Here is a 5,463-nt window from a genome sequence, read left to right on the forward strand (position 1 = left end):
ACCTCTGCCATCTTACGTAAACTTGTTTCAGTCACTTAGTAATCACTGCATTCTTTATGATTTGGTGGGTTGTACGTCACTGACCACTGGCAGACAACAGCACTGGTACAGTATATGTTTTTTGGACGTGGAACAAACACTTATATCAATCACTGAATTTAAGGGCATCATAAAGAATGTGGTGACAGAGACGTGCTTGTTTTTCTTGAGATGCCACTATGTTTGAATAGTTGTTGTTTTATTGTTAATGTTTGTATTATATGTTGTATTTGTTGCATTTTATATATGTTTTGATTGGCTGCTACCTTGGCCAGGTCTCTCTTGTAATAGGGATTTTCAATCTCAATGGGACTTCCTGGTTAAATAAAGGTTAAATAAATAACATAAGCTCAAATATAAGTTTTAAGAAATGCTCAAGAAATGCATAACAGAAAATAGTTAGGCTATTAAGAAAAAAAAGGGCTGTCAGCCGTATGTTCTTACAGATGTGGAGCCATTTATAGTACTGTTTGTTTGTTTTGCTGAATCGAGTACTCAGGTCAGAGGGGTGTCTGTAAATGGGACATGGAGGGAGGGATTTTGGTTATTGTGCAAGATATTTGGAAAGACTGAAGTTACTAAAAACTGAAATTACCCCGGACCTTTCTCAGTGTTTACACTGTAATTACTTTATTATGACCTTTTGTTAACTTTTTTTAAACTAACAGACAATCTTAAAAGAAAAAATATTCAAATAAAAAAATAGTTGGGTATTTTTGTTTATAATTTAAAAGTTAATCTAAATGTGTTTATATATAAATCTCTTATAACTCACGCAAGAACTTTTTCATGTATGGAACTGTGTGTTCTGTTCATGGTTGATTTCATTTTGTGACAAACACTGGGCCCTAACCTTAACCAATGTAGGTAGTATGTGTTCATCAGCTGTTGTAAACTTTCCTCTATTTCACCAGCACTCAGATCTCCCTGCTTTTTTCTCAGTTCAAATTCGCTGCATGATGCATTTCACCTCAGATGTTTTCAGAAACATATTTTAGCTTACCCTTTAACTGTAATTTGCAATCGTCTCTTACCAGCCAGCCGCCATATTTTTTCCTGTGGAAAACATGCCAAGCTTGCATGACATCAACTTCTAACTGTTCATTGATCTGGTGCGGCACAGTGCATTCTGGTAGTTGTAGGTTTTCTACCTCATGAGGAAATGCAAATTTCACAGCATCTTTTCTCTGTTTTCTCTGGTCATATAGGAACAATTTGAAAAGTATTTGCATCTTTCTACTGCACAGACTGCCTAGTTTTATGAAAAGAACATCTTTCCAGCAGTTAAATATTCCTTCAGCACTAGAATCCTACAATCATAAATAGAGAACATCCCATTCTTCGGGAAATTCCCATCATCATCCAGGGACTGATGCAAGCCTGTGCTGGTGGGGTTTATAAGTGTTGTCCGTGATGAAGCAACAGTGGCCTATAAAGTATAAATACCTGCATGCTTTACACACTCGGCCATCAGACAGGGGAACAACTCAAAGTGCTGACAAAAGTCACCAACAGATCTGATTAAGTGTAACTGCTCTGCACTTAACAACTTAAACCAGCCAAACCCTTCTAAGATGAAGATGCTCAGTGTTGCAGTTGCAGTAGTCGTCCTGCTCGCCTTCATGAGCTCTGCTGTCCCAGTCACTGAAGTAAAAACTTGACTTACTTCATTTGCTTATTATCTGTAAGGGTTTTATCAAAATGTGAAGAAGTTCCTAAATGTTAACAATTTATTAACAGGTATTAACAGATCCGGAGGAGCCAATGAGCTATGAATATGAAGAGACATCAGCGGAAACATGGATGGTATGTTCAGCTGACTGAATAAATAATAAAGTAATTTAACATGAGCTAATGTTTTGCCTTGAAACTAACCTGATACTTCTCAGATGAAACAGGATAAACAGAATCAATGATGATGCTGAGAACAACACTTTTCTTTCTCACAGATGCCATTTAATATCAGAGGGGAGCAACAGAGTGGTGCCATTAAATGCCATTTTTGCTGCAGCTGCTGTGCCTTCGGTGTCTGTGGCATGTGCTGCAAGTGACAATTCCTGGACCAGCCTGGGATTCAAGGAACAGCCACTGAAAATAAACTTGTTTTATTTATTTATTTTACCAACTTAAAAAAACCTAATAATGATGTGCTCTGTGACGTGACTGCATCATCAACACATTGTATTTAATACTGTACTGTACTGTACTTGGTGGCATGGTGTTGTAGTGGTTAGCACTGTCGCCTCAGAGCAAGAGGGTTCCTAGTTCGGTCCCAGGAGGGAGCCCTTCTGTGCGGAGTTTGCATACTGTCAGCATTGGTTTTCTGCTGGTACTCCGGCTTTCTCCCACAGTCCAAAGACATGCAGGATAGGGATAGGTTAATTGGTGACTATAAATTGGCCGTAGGTGTGAATGTGAGTGTGAATGGTTGTCTGTCTCTATGTGTTGGCCCTGCGATAGTCTGGCGACCTGTCCAGGGTGTACCCCACCTCTCGCCCAATGTCAGCTGGGATAGGCTCCAGCCCTCAAGAGGATAAGCAGTTAAGAAAATGGATGGATGGATATACTGTACTTGCAAATGTTATTTATATTCCATCACATTCAGTTTTAATGTGAATAAAATATATGATGAAGATGGGTGACAAGTGTTGTGGATGAACTGCTAACTTAAAATAAAGCAATTACACTTTACCTGTGTGTTTAAGCTTTAATTGCATACGGTCAATAACAACCCAGTGATGGTAGTGTCAGCAGAAATGGCCCAATTCATTCAGTGTGCCCAGTGGGCCGATGCTGGGCCAGGTCATCTTTAATAATGGCCCAGTGATGGCAGTGTTGGCAGCAGGAATTGTGCCAGTTGATTTGGCCTGATTCTGGGGCATCACTCACCCCTAGTCTCAGCTGAGGCAGGCAACCACATGTGGCCCGACCTAGTTCTTCTGGCATGCAAAGTTTGGACAGATGCTGGGCCAAGTCTTTTTTGATAACAAACCAGTGGCAGTGTCAGCAGCTGGAATTGGGACAAATTATTTGGCGTGATTCTGGGGTGTAAAGTCAGGCAATGGCCAGACTCATTTCTTCCAGCATGCCAAATTTGGGCCAGTGCTGGGCCATGTCATTTTGGCTACCCAGGACGTAACTGTGACAACCAGAAAGAGAACGCATAATGGGGGGGGGGGGGGGGGGATATGCCGTAACTCCTGCCACCATGTAGGCCCAAATACTGGTGTAAAATGGATGGATGGATATACTGTACTTGCAAATGTTATTTATATTCCATCACATTCAGTTTTAATGTGAATAAAATATATGATGAAGATGGGTGACAAGTGTTGTGGATGAACTGCTAACTTAAAATAAAGCAATTACACTTTACCTGGGTGTAATAGGGAGGTAACATCCTCCACTGGTCTCTAACAAACAATACTTCCAGAGGGAACTTGATTTTCCAAGGGTGGTCTCCTGTCCAAGTGCTAACCAGGCCCAGCTCAGCTCTGCTATGCTTCACTTGTTATCCAGTACAGTGAGGGGAGGTATGGCACATAGCCACACATGCTATTGTGTTACTTTCAGCATGGCTGGATCACACCTCAAAATTATAATGACCACAAAGGTCAAATAAATGGTTTGGTATTAACTCAGTGCAGAAATGATTAGGGAGCACACAGGCTCAGATTGACACTGTGATAGAGTTATAAATGGTGAAACAACATACAGAGAGGTCAACGTATTGCAAGTGACAAGCAGAACAATGGCGAACCTGTGGTTGCTATTTAAACCTGTGTGATTATGATTTAATTGCCCCCACGCACACAGAAGTGCATGTACATGCGGAAGCACACACATTTGCTTACAGTCATACATACACAGACTTCCAGTCTGGAGCCTGGCAGACTCCTATGCTGATCCCACCCTCATGCAGCCTTGCAGGGGGCTGAGCGGCATGCCAGGCCTGCCTCGCGCCTAGACGGATGCCCGTTGTACGCCCCCATACCAACAGAGCTGCTGCCAAACCACACAAGGAGATAGTAAATGAGAGCAGAGGGTTCTGCTCAGCTTCCTCACACACACATACACACACACACACAAATACACCATGTGGTTTATTTTATCTGACTCATGCCCACATACACACACAAAACACAATGCAGGCAGGCAGGCAGCAATTAGGGGCCTGTTCATCGGTGAACTACAGTATACTAGGTCTATAAATCTTCAAGCTAGCATTTTTAAAGCGCACAAAGTGCTCAAGCGGTAAGCTGAAGAATTCACAGGATGTTACTGTTAAGGGACGTACAGAGTTGGAAACTGTAGTGAACAACAGGTAGTTATTGGAGTCTTTCATTTTCCTGAGATAGGTCAGCCACAAGACTGATGAAAACATGAACACATTTGTCAACTTTATTTGCTTTGTCATTACTAAAAAAGACTGAAACTACAGTTACGCTAAAGGCTATACTCAGAGACAACATGGCCTTGAGGTAAAACGTCAGCATACAAACATTGCAGCGGCTGCCCGTGCCAGGAAGTGTGCAATGGTGCAAGTGTGTGTTCCACCAATCAGTGTTCTTCAGCACAATTGAGGGAAAGTTTTTTTCCCTGGGTAATTTCGGAGGAAACGCGATAAGGTTTTTCAAAATCACGGGTAAATGAATGCGGTGGAAAAGGGGCTATAGGCACCACATACAAATATTGGCTGGGCTATTTTGACTGCAGGCACAGGAACAGGACAGCATTTCATTATTTGTACTGTAACACCACCATAAAGCACATGCCTTCTCCTTGTTTCTTGCCAGAATGGTAATGTTACATAGAAAAAGAGTCACCTGGTTCAATGACATTGGCCAGGATTTAGCCAAGTTTTGGTGAAACAAAAGACATTGCAGTTCCAGATATGTTTAATCTCTCCAAATCATGGCTTTCAGCACTAAGCTAGCAAGCAAACAAGCTAACTAACTCATGAGATAAGTTTACATCGTAACAATGTGCTCCAAAGTGTGCAAAGTCAGCTTTGCACAGTTTACAATCTTTTTTTAACTCCCACACTTTGGGTCTTTATGGCTATGAAGGTGCTGCCATCTGAGAAAGCGGTGTCACTACCGTCATTGGGCAGGGACTCACATTGCAGCAGATGATGTCATCAGCTAATTGACAAATTCACAGGCAACTAATTTGGCTGTTGTTTTTTTGTTGACCACATTGACTATTCATTGCACTCCAAGTGTTATAATAGCATAGTGGGCTGCGTTGGTGGGGGTGAGTTGCTAAGGTTCTAGTAAGATATGATGATAAATGATGAAATACAACCAAGGGAGGTTGGAGTATGCATTTACGCTTAACAGGCACCAAAGCGCTGCACAATGGTCTGTAACTATTTTATCTTGTGTTGAGATGATAGCGAGGCACACAGTAGAAACACAGTGT

The sequence above is a fragment of the Epinephelus lanceolatus genome, chromosome 10 (genome assembly GCF_041903045.1).
Source record: "Epinephelus lanceolatus isolate andai-2023 chromosome 10, ASM4190304v1, whole genome shotgun sequence".
Classification (NCBI taxonomy): Eukaryota; Metazoa; Chordata; class Actinopteri; order Perciformes; family Serranidae; genus Epinephelus; species Epinephelus lanceolatus.